Source organism: Lissotriton helveticus, chromosome 4_1 (genome assembly GCF_964261635.1).
Source record: "Lissotriton helveticus chromosome 4_1, aLisHel1.1, whole genome shotgun sequence".
In the NCBI taxonomy this organism is placed as follows: Eukaryota; Metazoa; Chordata; class Amphibia; order Caudata; family Salamandridae; genus Lissotriton; species Lissotriton helveticus.
The window spans coordinates 1,837,185,949-1,837,201,742 of NC_136063.1; positions in this window are offsets into that span (position 1 = coordinate 1,837,185,949).

A 15,794-nucleotide genomic window follows, 5' to 3' on the forward strand; every position below is an offset into this window, starting at 1 on the left:
CATGTCATGAGTGATGTAATATGTGACGTCATCAGCAGTGCATTGCACGCGCAAGTTATAGTGAGTCCAACTAACTATAACGTGGGAATTTCAATGGTTTTATGCGAGTAAAATTTCCACCTAACTATAACTGGTGTGAATCCTATGGTTTTTTCAGTGAATTTAATAGGTTTTTTAAATGCTATTTCCTAACTATAACTGGTGTGAAACCTATGGTTTTTTCAGTGAATATATATATTACCTACTGGCGGTCGCCAGTAGGTATATATAGTTAGGATTTTTTCTCTATGGGATTTTTGAAAATTCTATGTCAAATAACTTTGGCGTTTGTGGACGGAATTGGCTGAAATTTTCAGGAAAATGGCACATTTTGTTTCTGAGCAGCCCCTGAAAATTGGGGGGGGGGTTCGTCCAGGGGGGGTCGAGAAAAAAGGGGGGTCCCAAAACGTGTTTTTAACATTGAGTTTTCCATAGGGCGGTTGGCCTCACTTTTAGCCCGAACGGCTGAATGGATTTGCACGAAACTTGGCAAAATTGTAGGGACTGGTAGCCCGATGTGCCTTTTGTAGGTCTCAATATATGTGCTACAGTGGATTTTGAGAAATTAACGTTTAAAAAAAGATATATATCTGTAACAGCGGACCGGGCAGCGCTCCGGTTCGCGGACTTTTCGCGCAACTGAGCTTTGTGAAGCGAAGCTGATTGGTTCTCCGGCGTCTGTCAACATTCCAAACAGTCCGTAGCGGCCGCCATCTTGTCTCTCGGTAGGATCGAGAGACAAGAGGAGGCCAAAGCGAAGGGGCAAATGACCATAAGGGGGCATAGTAGATCCTCGCTGACCCCCTAGGTTTGATGTGGAGGTTTTAAAAGGGCCCCGCGGGGCAAAAAAAAAAAATATATAATAATAATAATAATAATCGAACGGCTGAATGGATTTGCACGAAACTTGGTAAAATATTAGGGACTGGTAGCCCGATGTGCCTTTGCTAGGTCTCAATATATGTGCTCCAGTGGATTTTGAGAATTTTTGTCTCTGGCGGCCATCTTTGGGCTACATTGGGCTACATTGGGCTTCATTGGGCTTCATTGGGCTACATTGGGCTACATTTGGGCTCCAACATATATATAGGCCAATGTAGCCCAATATATATTTTTCAAAGTTAATTTTCGTAAAAACCACTGGAGCATATATCTTGAGACATAGCAAAGGCACATCGGGCTACCAGTCCCTACAATTTTGCCAAGTTTCGTGGAAATCCATTCAGCCGTTCGAGCTAAAAGTGAGTCCAACCGCCCTATGGAAATGAAGGAAATGAATGGGTAATTTGTAATTAGCAAATAGCTCATCGCAAACTAGGAATGGTAAAGAATCGCTATTTATTCCTTAAAGTTCGCTATTTAGGAAATGCAAAAAACTTTGATGATACATATGGCGGTTCATCTCTAACAAGATAAGAAGCATAGGGATAGATTTATGATGACTGGCGCATCACCAGGGATGTGTTAGTCATTCTGTGCCGCTGTTCCGTCACCTATGGTGTGCTGCATTTACAATGCGGCGCATCATGGGGCAAAAACAGCACAGATGCGTGATGTATCTGTGCCGTAAAGGTGGCGCATTGCTGGAGTTGTATCGCAAGTGTGATGAAGCTCCAGCAAGGGTCGGGGGTGCCCCTGTCGCAGGGTTTCTGTTCTCACACAGAACTGTGGACAGAGGATTGGAACCTCGGCGAATTAGGGTGCCCCAAAACTCACCTTAGTAATCAAAAACCCCTTAGCAAGCTAGGTACAGTGTCACATTGAATATAACAAACTCTCAATGTTTAGACAATCCAGAATATGAACTTATAGTACCTCAGGATACGTGGAACTCATGAACAGTCGGTCGTTATATATTTCTTAGAAACCAGAACATGGAGTTAAGAAGAACACATGTGTATTTGAAATGTTTATTTACTAATGCCGTCTTCTCAGGCGTAGTATCTTAGATAATACAAGTACACATATTATCAGTAGCAAAATTACCAGCATAGTTACTAGTACATAAAAAGCGAATGGTGACAGTATGTTAACATGCTGTAAATGAATAAGAGTTAGCAACACTTATAAGCAGCCACGGGCCGTGGAGGGAGTTACGGTGGGGCAGGGAGGCGGGGAGGGGGAGGGGCAGGGTGGAGAGGGCTCCACCCTGCCCCTCCCCCTCCCCGCCTCCCTGCCTCACCGTAACTCACTCCACGGCCCGCGGCTGCTTATATCTCACCCTCCCTAATACACATATTATATTATTTGCTAAGAAGGTCTGTTTGTGTTGGTTTAGGGCGTGCCCATACTTTAGTGTCTTAGATTTGAAGGAATCACATCAGCATACACCAGCTCTCTCTTCATGTGAACCGCATCAACTGTTGTGTATGTGTGTTCGGCAAAGCAATATAAAACCCGCCTCATGCCCAGAATTGGCAGAAGCTGCACTTATGTTATGAGTATGAAGTCGTGGAGATCAGACCTCATAACAATTCTGTATCGTGTTGTTCTTGAAACTTCAGCACTCGCTGTACAGATATAGTTTAACAAGCAAATCAGATAGTAGAGGAATAACATATTATTCTCATGTAAACCACGATGAACTACTAGGTTGAAAGCTAAAGCAACAACTAAGTGTCGTGTGCAGAAGTTGCAAAAAAGGAAAAATGGCGTTTAAACCGGTAATGAGCCCATGCTAACTTAACACAGTGTAAAGATATCCAGGACCTAGATGACACCTCCCCATGATCCGGAAACGAACTGAATAAGATAATAGAAGTGCCATCTCATGAGAGCAGATTGCAACTTTATATGTGGACGGTCCGCAAGGTAAAACATTAAAAACTAGGAAAATTTAATGCTAAAGAAAAATAAAACAGCCAAGTACTTTATCGAGTCTTAAGCCAATAGGCAAGCTAAATAATAAAAACTTGACAAATAAGTCAATGAATTGTCAATGAAATGCTAGTACTCAGCATATCAAACATGAAAAAGGTCTATGACATAACTGTGTATGCAAAATAAGCTGCAACAGCCTCCAATAGGAAGTCACCGTCTTCATCCGAAAAGAGTTCAGCCATCCAATTTAAAAGCGGGAAAGAACATACGTGCTCTCCCAGCACCGGATCCTCTATCACCATCAGAGGACAGCTCGGTGGGTTTTCAAGAAAGCTCTGTTCCAAGAAAGACTGTGTTGCCGCCAGTAAATTCCAGGGACCAATTAGTCCATGCATCAATGCCACAGCCATAATCCTTTCGCCAGGACAAACCAACTCGTGAGTAATGATAGGAGTCATCAGCTGATTAAAGTCGACGTCAGGAGAAACCGGTCCGCAGAGACACAAATCAATGGCCCAATCGAAATCACAGGTCAGGCAGTGAAATACAGGCTGGACACAGGTGAAGTAGGAGAATCGAAAAGATAATCCATATGCCGTGCTTAATATCGCCAACGGCATTGTGCCATAATATTCTAGCATGCGATTGCGGAACAGTGTCAGCAGCTGCAGGGCGGGAGCTTGCACAGGAGGGACATCCATATTTAAAAATGTAAAAAAGCACAAGAGCGTCCGCTGGTAATGCAAGTAAAAATGGGAATCCACGAAGCACAGTGGAAAAAAATAGAATGAAAGAAAGCAGGGATGACTCCAAAGATTTTCTCAAATGAAGTCACGAGACCACTGGTAACAACTTTAAAAAAGTGCGCCAGGCCCTTTGTGGAGGACGCGTTAAAGATAGTCCGAACCATCTTGCTGAAATGGAAAGGCGAATCTGTATTGAAAAGGGTCTGCACCTCTGTACGGGTGTTCGCTATGTGAAGCACGAAAGTTTCACGGGCCGAACTCAAGGCCACCTCTCTCTGAGACAAAAGAGCTCTTATTCTTGCCATGCCGTTGAAATCTGCTCCCAAGGTTGGTATTTGTGGCCAGATTGAAAACTCCCTATGTTCATGTGTGGGAGGAAATAGAACATTTCTGCAGCAAATAACCCGTTCACTTACTGTTACGATAAAAGGAATACTTTTAATTAACCCAGAACAATCTTCATTATTGAGCATCAAATAACTACCATTTTCCAACAACTTGAACGTGGGGATGATAGCAGGAACTGGCGTGCCTTGCAACACGCAAGCCATATTTGGTCGGTGTTTGTTGCATGAACCGTGTAACTGTATGTGCCTACACATTAGTGAATGATCTGGCGTCTCAGTGCATTCCTCTCCATTCAGATAAACTTCTTGATCATCTTTGAAACATCTGTATGTGTATGGAAGCGACCAGACCTCATGAAGAAAAGCACTACCTAAAGGTTCATAACGACCTATTGGTATATATTTCATACAATTTGAAAACTTATATAAAGCAAAAGGCAGCGTTATTAAACCGTGGATAAGGCACGTTGCCAAAAAACCCGCAATCCTCTGCTGATGATGTCACTGAGCATGTCATGAATGATGTAATATGTGACATCATCAGCAGTGGATTACGGGTAATAGTATCTCTAGTTTACTCCCCTATAGCTGTCTTTCTTTTAACATAAGTGTCTGTTTCCTTCCCTTATACTTACTGTTCTTTTTTAAAAAAAAAATTTTTGGTTCACTTCCGGTTCGCGTACCGGCGAGCGAACTGGGAAGCGAACTACGAGAAATAGAGGTTGGCACAGTTCCAAATATTGTACCAATTTTTTAATAACGGGGAGGTAGTTCTGAAAAGAACTTTTTTTTTTATTGTTTTTGTTGTTTTATATTTTTTTTATTATTTTTCTGAACATTTTTTTACTTTTTTTGAATTTTTCTGAACAGTTTTATATTTTTTTGGGTTTTTCTTGCAGGGGGCAATGAAAACGATTCATTGTAAAGGGCTCAACAGGAGCAACAAAACAAAAAAAAAGTATTTATTATTTGGGGCGTTTCGTACAAACTTGCATATGATAGTCAATAGCTCTGTTGATCAGAGTGATGCTTCTTTCTCCGTAGCAAATGAATCCATTGCAATGTACGCAGACGTGTTTTACTTCATGAAATCTCGTTTGAATATTTGGCACCATCTCCCTGCCCTCTGGTCCCGTTACTTCCGGTACAACAGATCTTCTGGCCATAATAGGGAGATTATCCAGGTCGTTACGAAACTGTGCAGCACTGTAGTTGTTAGGATGCCACCTAGTCATATGGCGATGCATTGTGTAGTTTCCGAAACTGTATTTTTTGTCGGTCCCTCTGGACAGTCTATCTTGACATATAAGGCAAGTTACGTATCTTGCATTTACTTTTTTCTGACCTTTGGGAATTTTAAAAAATTGCCAAATGAAGTTTTCTTTCCGGTGAGACGTCCTGGGCTCCTCAGGCAAAAAGTGCCTCTCTTCGCGCTCGTCGTCCTGTTCCTCTTCTTCCTCTTCTTGCTGAATTATAACTTGAGCAGGTGGTCCACTCTTCCTTGGATGTGGTGGAGGTGGTGGGGAAGCACCAGCTGAAGCTACTAAAGAAGCCATTGCTCACTGGTAACAAAGGGTCTTTCTCTCACAATGATGAAAGTCAGAGTGAGGAAAGAAGGAGGGATTTTCATCATTTGGGAAAAACAATAGTTCTCAACCAATGAAAAGTGTTCATTTTAGATTATATGACCTAGTCTTACATCATTAGGAAACCAAAAGTGAAATGAACCAATGAAAAGTGTTATTACCAAGTCACATGACCTGCTGTGTTTACGTTAAGCGCTTTGCAGGGCCTCCCGGTTTGCTTCCAGAAACCTGTGCTTTGCGACTCGGTAAGCGTACCAGTTCGCTAACGTAGCACGTCATATGACGCGACAACGCGAAATGTCATGCGGACGGGAGGCGTCACGATGTTGTTTTCTAACGCGGCAGTTGCGGTAAAGAAACGTTTACCGGCTCGCGGTCTATTTCGCGGCATCAAGGTCAGCTAACGGGAAGCTTCCCGATTCGCGAAGCGGGAACGAAGAAAAAAAAATATTTTAAAAAAAAATTATTAATAAACATATAAAATATATTTTTGGATTTAAAGAAGAATACATTTTACAGCTACAGATATTAGCTGTTAAAAAACCAATGAAATTCACTGAAAAAACCATAGGTTATAGACCATATATAGTTAGGAATTAGCATTTACAAAACCTTGAAAATTCACTGAAAAAACCATAGGTTATAGACCATATATAGTTAGGAATTAGCATTTAGAAAACCTTATTTTACTCACACAAAACCATTGAAATTCCATATATAGTTAGTTGCACTAACTATATATCGCGCACCCGCAATCCACTGCTGATGATGTCACATATTACATCATTCATGACATGGTCAGTGACATCACTGATGACATCACTGATGACATCTTAAATGACATCACTGATGACATCACTGATGACATCTCAAATGACATCACTGATGACATCATGACACACCAATACCAGTTACTACATACGCACTCACTGATTCCTACGTCTACACACACATTCACTCATTCACCCATACAATCACTCATACATACAGTCACTCATTATTACAACACTATCATATGCACTCATACACCTATGCAGACAGTCACACACTGCCACTCATCCATGGAGTTACTCACACACCAAGTCAGTCCTGTAAAGAATCAATCACACTTCCATTTCTTCATCTATACAGTTAAACACAGAACACCATACTTCAGTGACATCACTGATGACATCACTAATGACATCTGAAATGACATCACTGATGACATCTCAAATGACATCACTGATGACATCATGACACACCAATACCAGTTACTACATACGCACTCACTGATTCGTACGTCTACACACACATTCACTCATTCACCCATACAATTACTCATACATACAGTCAGTTATTATTAGAACACTATCATATGCACTCATACACCTAGTCAGTCCTGTGAAGAATCAATCACACTTCGATTTCCTCATCTATAGTTAAACACAGAACACCATACTTTTCACACATATACTAACACATACTTACTCTCTTATACAATCACTGATACAAGTACACATTGATATGCACAGCGTCACACACCTCCCAGCCAGCCACACACACACTCAGTCTTCCATCCATCCAGTCATTCTTCAATATGTAAAACGTATTTAAACTTTACAAAAACACACAGACACTAGATGATGTCATCAGTGATGTCATCAGTGATGTCACTGACCATGTCATGAATGATGTAATATGTGACATCATCAGCAGTGGATTGCGGGTGCGCGATATATAGTTAGTGCAACTAGCTATATATGGAATTTCAATGGTTTTGTGTGAGTAAAATAAGGATTTCTAAATGCTAATTCCTAACTATATATGGTCTATAACCTATGGTTTTTTCAGTGAATTTTCAAGGTTTTGTAAATGCTAATTCCTAACTATATATGGTCTATAACCTATGGTTTTTTCAGTGAATATATATATATATATATATATAAAAAAATTCCATGGCAAAATGAAACCCCTCATTGTGTTCCTTTTCAAATTAAATGTATTAAGTGTTACCACTTTATTCCAATCAAGATGACTTCAGGTGTGCCATACTTTTGTCATAAGTAAGACTGTTAGCGTTCTAGTTGTTCTTTAGAACACTCTGGGACATTCTGTCATTGGGCTATAGTTGGGCTACATCTGGCTGATATTTGGGCTACATTTGGGCTCTTTTGTCTCTGGTGGCCATCTTGGGAGACTGCATATCAGAATTTTTTTAATGAAATATAAGAGGATTTGAGAAGTCACTCAAAATGTGCCCTAATTTTTCGTTCTTCAGCACTAATCATAATTTCTATGGCAAAATGAACCCCCTTGTTTTGTTCCTTTGCAAATTAAATGTTTTAAGTGTTAACACTTTATTCCAATCAAGATGACTTCAGGTGTGCCATACTTTTGTCATAAGTAAGACTGTTAGCGCTCTAGTTGTTCTTTAGAACACTCTGGGACATTCTGTCATTGGGCTATAGTTGGGCTACATCTGGCTGATATTTGGGCTACATTTGTTTTTTTTTGTCTCTGGTGGCCATCTTTGGGCTACATTTGGGCTCTAACATATATATAGCCCAATGTAGCCCAATATATATTTTTTCAAAGTTAATTTTCGTAAAAACCACTGGAGCATATATCTTGAGACATAGCAAAGGCACATCGGGGTACCAGTCCCTACAATTTTGCCAAGTTTTGTGGAAATCCATTCAGCCGTTCGGGCTAAAAGTGAGTCCAACTGCCCTATGGAAATTAACATGGGAAAACACATTTTGGGACCCCCCTTTTATCTCGGCCCCCGCTTGACGGATCCCCCCGAAACTTTCAGGGAAGGAGCGGAGCGCAGCGAGGCGAAGTTAAGGAAAATTACAGGCAGATCCCTCATTCGGCGCCAAAGTTCCCAATAGAATGTTGCGGATTTCCTATGGAAAACGATCCTAACTATAACTACCTACTGGCGACCGCCAGTAGGTAATATATATATATATATATATATATATATATATATATATATATATATATATATATATATATATATATATATATATATATATATATATATATATATATATATATATATATATATATATATATATACCTACTGGCGGTCGCCAGTAGGTATATATAGTTAGGACCTAGTTTCCATAGGAAATCCACAACATTCTATTGGGAATAACTTTGGCGTCGGTTAATGAATCTACGTGAATTTCTCAAAGAAGATGGCCCGTTACGCTCCGCTCCTTCCCTGAAAGTTTGAGGAGGGTTCGTCAAGTGGGGGCTGAGATAAAAGGGGGGTCCCAAAACGTGTTTTCCCCATGCAAATTTCCATAGGACCTTTAGACACGGCTAGAGCCCGAACGGCTGAACGGAATTATTTGAAATTTGGTAAAATGGAAGAGACTGGTTCGCAGATTACGCTTTTCTTTAAATGGTCTAAATCCGTCCAGTATTTGCTGAGAAAATTGCATTTAAAATCAGTTATATAACTATCGGCACGCACCCGTGCGCGCACTGTCCCCGCCTGCCTGCCTGAAATCGGGCCGCCGCGCTGCCCGCGGCGACCCGGAAGTGCTGGGGCCGGCTGGCCAATCCCAGCGCGGCCGGCTGGAAATGCCCGCCCCCGCTGCGAGGGGGAGGATCGCGGCTGACTCTGCAGGGCTCCCGTGATGGGAGGGAGCCCTGCCACCTGCAAGAGAAGCGTCGTCTGCGGGTGAGTGCCCACCTCGTTTTTGTCCCCACCTGCCTGCCTGAAATCTGGCCGCCGCGCTGCCCGCAGCGACCCGGGAGTGGCCCGGTGTCTATCTCGCCTCACTTCTCCCAGGCGTGAGGCTGGGATCGCCCTACCTCCTGTCTTACACTTCTTCCTAGTAGTAGCTGGGCTCCGTGCCAAGCGGCCCCAAGCGCCGTGCCAAGCAGTTCCTCGGTGGTGTGGGGCAGAGCAGGCTCCCTCGGTACCCCTCGCGCCTCCCCACAGGCCCTCGACGTGTGTTCAGACCTCGGGCGGTGAAGGCAGGTGGGCTGACTATCTGACATACTGCGCTGTCCCCTCCCTAGCAACTGGCACCAGGACGGGGCGGGCCTGCCCCCCCCACACCCTGCCACCTTAACAGGTAGCGCCGGCCAGGTTAAGGTGGAATGCCAGTGATGTGGGGACTGAAAGAAAGCGCCATTGGGAGGAGGGGTGAGGGTGGAGCCGTACCTGGGCGCCTTGCAACCCGATCCCTGCATACCTGGGCAGGGCGGGGACAGGGACGGGTGAGTGGGTGGCTACATGGAGACAAGAGGTCCCCCCCCCTTCCCGGCCCCACACACAAACCAAAACCCTCCGTACTCAGCGCTTTCAGTTTATCCTGTAGTACAGGACAGCCTGTGAATGTCAGTGTAACATCTTACGTTTCCTTCACATTTCATTGTGGCAACTGGAATTTTACTGTTATTTATACTACAGTACACAGATGGGATTTTAAGTGCCCCCCCCGTCATGTGTGGCGTATTGAACCTGCCGTGACCTTTCGGCTGTAGCCCTGCGCACACGCGACTTGTAGGCCTAGACTCAAAATGGGACAATATTTCAAGCTTTATAATACCAACTGATATGAGCTAAAAAGCCAGGCCGCTCAAAGATCACACGAGTCGATATAATAGGAATAAACTCTCGCCATACTCCGATGCACACACGACAAATGCCCATGCAGTCACTCAGATACATTTTGCCCGCGGCGACCCGGAAGTGCTGGGGCCGGCCGGACCTCACTGCCAGCAATGGATAAGAAAAACAGAGCACTCTCTCATCCCGCAGAGGCTGGGAGAGGCTGCTCACCAGTGACCAGCCGTCATTGAGAAACGTGCAACCTGCAGCTCAGGGTCCGACATACCCACTCACATCAAACAAGCACCTTTAACGTAACCAGTCCTGAGACTAGAATGTTTATAAACTGCATTAGGGAGCTGTAAGGGCAGTGTCTGGGGTGCTTGGCTCGGCTCTATTTTGGCTTGCACGTCTCCTTGGGATGAGGGCCGGGCCAGAGACAGACATTTGGCTCGAGTCGGCAAGTCTTGCTTGGCCTGGCCACCTCTATTCCAGGGCCAGTGTAGGAGAGAGGTTATTGAGGGGGTACAGAAGGGAAATATGGAGGCAGAACAGGGAAATGAGGAGGAAGAGACCGGATTTGTAGAGGAAGGGAATTGCCAGGAAAATCAAACATGAGGCAGGAGGCAAGGGATTAGAAAAGCTTAAAGGTAGCAATGAGAGAATACAACAAATGACGCATAAAAATTGAATCAGAAATCACACTGAAAATGATAGTGTACAGGAATAGGGAAGGGTGTTCCTGTACAGAGAAATGATGCACCATCCCTTGCATCCGAATGGACCCACCGATGCGAAAATGCACTTTTGGCACCGTTGGATCACATCAAATGTCGTTTTCCCTGGCCACTGCATTGGTACAAAGTGTGTGTAACCTAGGCCTTGCCTCGCGCTCATCTGGTGAACTGCTCTGAAACGTTGCACTTGTGTTCACCGAAGAGGCAGAGCCCAGTGCCCTGCTGCCACTGTATACCCCAAATCAATGCAGGTTCCTTCAGGCAGCCCCTGTGCCTGCATCGGTGGTCCCGAGGGACGCACTCAGCAGCCCGGCTCTGCCCTGATAGCTATGAAAGACCCGTGACCTCCACAGGGGGAGAGGGCAAGGGGCGGGAATGTAGCGCCTCGGTGAGACCGGCAGCAGCCCTGGCATGTGGCACACAGGGCGCTTTTCAAACCAAGCCCTGCTCTCTAGGAGTGGCCGACGTCGAACCCTGCGCACACCACGTGCAGTTCTGTAATCTACTGCAATGTAGCCTTAGCACGTCATACACAGGCCTGTAATAAACACCAACAGCAGGGCCTCTAACACAGACCAAGCTGTGGCACACTCACCCAGGCACCGAGCATCAACGGCAGGTCGGCAGTCCATACTCGGCTGCACAGCCTTCATTCGCACACATGGCTGTATTTGTAATACACAAATTACCACATCTGTCAGGTCTGAAATACTCAACAAGGGGGAGGATGTGGCGCAACGGGCTGAGCTGCCGACCTTTGCGCTGGGAACCAGGTTCGAGTCTTGGCGTCCACTCAACATCCTGTGATTCTGGGCAAATCACTTAACTCCCCGTGCCTACCAAAAATGAATGCGTAATTGCGTCATGTACCTTGTGCTCATGAAAAGCGCTCCAATACCTTCGGGTCGAGTTCGCGCTATTTAAAACTGCAGGAAATAAATCATTTCTCAACTGCACTGCCTCCATACAGAGGCGTCAAAAAATGTTACATAACATAACAGGGCTGCAATAGTTTCCAATAGAGTCTTCAGTGGTTGAAGTAGGCGGGGTCTACTGTGAGTGACGTTCACACTCTTTCAGTTTTACATTTACAGTTTGAACAAGACCGTTCCAGAACTGATAATGCTGTTAATCCTCCAGCAGTGCACCCCGGAGCCCAGCCCCCATACTTGTTGTCTATGCACTGCATCCTCTGCTTCAGTACATCACACATACGTCTGTAATACCACTAGCAACAGGGCCTAACAATCCCCTCACTGGTCTAATACGAACTACAGGCGTCTTCTGCACAAACGTAAGAGGCGGACATGTAAATATACGGGTAAAATAATGGGAGATTATCATCACAGGGTGGAAACTGATTTTGGGAGCAGTGGCTGAGCCACATGAAATTTTGGATCCTCTCACTAAGCAATATATAGAAGGAAGCACAAAGGACACGTATTTGAGTGACCTAGGTAACGGACTATAATTTCAGGTATGAAGTACACCAGTCTGTCAAAGTAAACACCGGAGCCAAAACATACCTGTCCTAATACCATTAATAGTAAGGCTAACTGACCCTCCACACACACACACACAGTGAGCAAGGGCATGGATGTGCCCGAAACGCATCTGATGAGATTTCTTTCACCCATGAGGCGTCTCACGTGGTACGTGATACGTCACGTAATAAAGAATATATTTTACAGCTATAGATATTAGCTTTTAAAAAACCAATGAAATTCACTGAAAAAACCATAGGTTATAGACCATATATAGTTAGGAATTAGCATTTAAAAAACCTTTGAAATTCACTGAAAAAACCATAGGTTTTAGGCCTTATATAGTTAGGAATTAGCATTTAAAAAACCATTGAAATTCACTGAAAAAGCATAGGTTTCAGGCCTTATATAGTTAGGAATTAACATATAAAAAACCATTGAAATCCCTCCTATATAGTTAGTTGGACTAACTATATATGGCGCACCCGCAATCCACTGCTGATGATGTCACATATTACATCATTCATGACATGGTCAGTGACATCACTGATGACATCACTGATGACATCTCAAATGACATCACTGATGACATCACTGATGATATCTCATTTCACATCACTGATGACATCACTGAGTACATCATTCATGTGATAATACGATGCACCTCCTCACACTCTAATATAACCTTTGATACACTCAGTGTTAAATAAAGACTACCATTCTTGCAACTATTGACACACCAATACCAGTTACTACATAGGCACTCACTGATTCCTAGGTCTACTCACACATCCACTCATTCACCCACACAATCACTCATACATACAGTCACTCATCAATGCAATACTATCATATACACTCATACACCTATGCAGACACTCACACACTGCCACTCATCCATGGACTTACTCATACACCTAGTCAGTCATGAAAGAATCAATCACACTTCCATTTCCTCATCTATATAGTTAAACACACAACACCTTACTTATTCAAACATATACTAACACATACTTACTCTCTTATACAATCACTGATACAAGTACACATTGATCTGCACAGAGTCACACACCTCCCAGCCAGCCACACACACACTCAGTCTCCCATACAAATATTTGGCAACCAATCAGTAACCCATATAGCCACTCATATAGCTACTGATCAACGCATGCAGCAGCTTACACAACAATAGACATACTGATGCACACATTCAGTTTAGTCACTAACCTATGCATTCAGTAAGACACATTTAATCACTCACTCATACAGTCAGTCACGCACCTACTAAATCCTTCATCCAGACACTTATACATCCACTCATTCTTCAATATGTAAAACATATTTAAACTTTACAGAAACACACAGTCACTGGATGTTGTCATCAGTGATGTCATCAGTGATGTCATTTGAGATGTCATCAGTGATGTCACTGACCATGTCATGAATGATGTAATATGTGACATCATCAGCAGTGGATTGCGGGTGCGCCATATATAGTTAGTCCAACTAACTATATAGGAGGAATTTCAATGGTTTTTTATATGTTAATTCCTAACTATATAAGGCCTGAAACCTATGCTTTTTCAGTGAATTTCAATGGTTTTTTAAATGCTAATTCCTAACTATATAAGGCCTAAAACCTATGGTTTTTTCAGTGAATTTCAAAGGTTTTTTAAATGCTAATTCCTAACTATATATGGTCTATAACCTATGGTTTTTTCTGTGAATATATATATATATATATATATATATATATATATATTACCTACTGGCGGTCGCCAGTAAGGATATATATATATATATATATATATATATATATATATATATATTACCTACTGGCGGTCGCCAGTAGGTATATATAGTTAGGATTTTTTCCCTATGGGTTTTTTGAAAATTCTATGTCTGATAACTTTGGCGTTTGTGGACGGAATTGGCTGAAATTTTCTGGAAAATGGAACATTTTGTTTCTGAGCAGCCCCTGGAAATTTGGGGGGGTTCGTCCAGGGGGGGCCGAGAAAAAAGGGGGGTCCCAAAACGTGTTTTTAACATTGAGTTTTCCATAGGGCGGTTGGCCTCACTTTTAGGCCGAACGGCTGAATGGATTTCAACGAAACTTGGCAAAATTGTAGGGACTGGTAGCCCGATGTGCCTTTTGTAGGTCTCAATATATGTGCTCCAGTGGATTTTGAGAAATTAACGTTTAAAAAAAGATATATATCTGTAACAGCGGACCGGGCAGCTCCCCGGTTCGCGGACCGGGGCGCGTACCAGAACTTCGCGTAGCGAAGCTGATTGGCTCTCCGGTGTCTGTCAACATTCTAAACAGTCCGGAGCGGCCGCCATCTTGTCTCTCGGTAGGATTGAGAGACAAGAGGAGGCCAAAACAAAGGGGGAAATAACCATAAGGGGGCATAGTAGATCCTCCCTGACCCCCTAGGTTTAATGTGGAGGCTTTAAAAGGGCCCCGCGGGGCAAAAAAAAAATAATTTTTTTTTTGTTTTTTTTCGTGGGTAGCGCCCGGTCCGCGAACCGGGAAGCGTTCTGGGCAGCGTACTGCAATGAAAAATGAATGAGAGACTTTTCAAATGCAGTATGTTAATTGATTGTTGGTTTTGTTGATTATTTTTTAGTTTTTTTAGTTTTTTAAGCAATTATTTATTATTGTGATTGTGGTTGAAAATTTAATAACATTTCTAACATTTAACTAGTTTATTAATTACATATAAAAATGATTAAAGACTCAAACAATTTTTTAATATTACATACAATTTTATTTTTCGGATTGTTTTTCAAAATTTAATAGAACGTCTAGCATTTGACTGTCCGATATGTCCTCTTGTTGAGTGAACATAAGTTCCCACATTTGACCGTCATCATAATGAAGTAAATGATCCACAGATTCTACACATTGAACTAATTCATGGTCCCGTGATTCATCCATGAAATCTGAGTCATCATTGTCCTCAATATCTTTTTCTGTGTTGTTCTCCAGAACAATTTCAAAGGAAACATTCTGCTCACCTTCCATTTTATTGCTGTAATTTGCATAAAAAATAAATATATCAGTAGAGATAGGGCACTGTTGGGTTTACGTTCAGACAGGTACTTGTGAGTTTATAACAGAGAAGTAATCTATGGGCACTGTATGGTTTCAGGCGTGAAGTAGTACTATTAAAAAGTGCCTGTGAAGAAGCCTAAGTAAATTCATAATTATACCACAGAAACCTAAATCAATCCATAATTATAATAAAGAAGCCTTTCTCAATGTCTAACTCTTACAGAGGGATAGTATATAACTATCTGAAAATGTTTTCAAATTTATAAAATAATATCTCACCTTCTAAAAACAAGTTTAAGTTGTGAGTGAAAATGATCTTGCAATGTAGTTAAGGAAGTAGTAGTCAAAATGGCTGTGTTTCTCTCTCTTCCTTTATATATATTCAGGTACATAACCAATCAAATGTCAGGTAAAAAAAG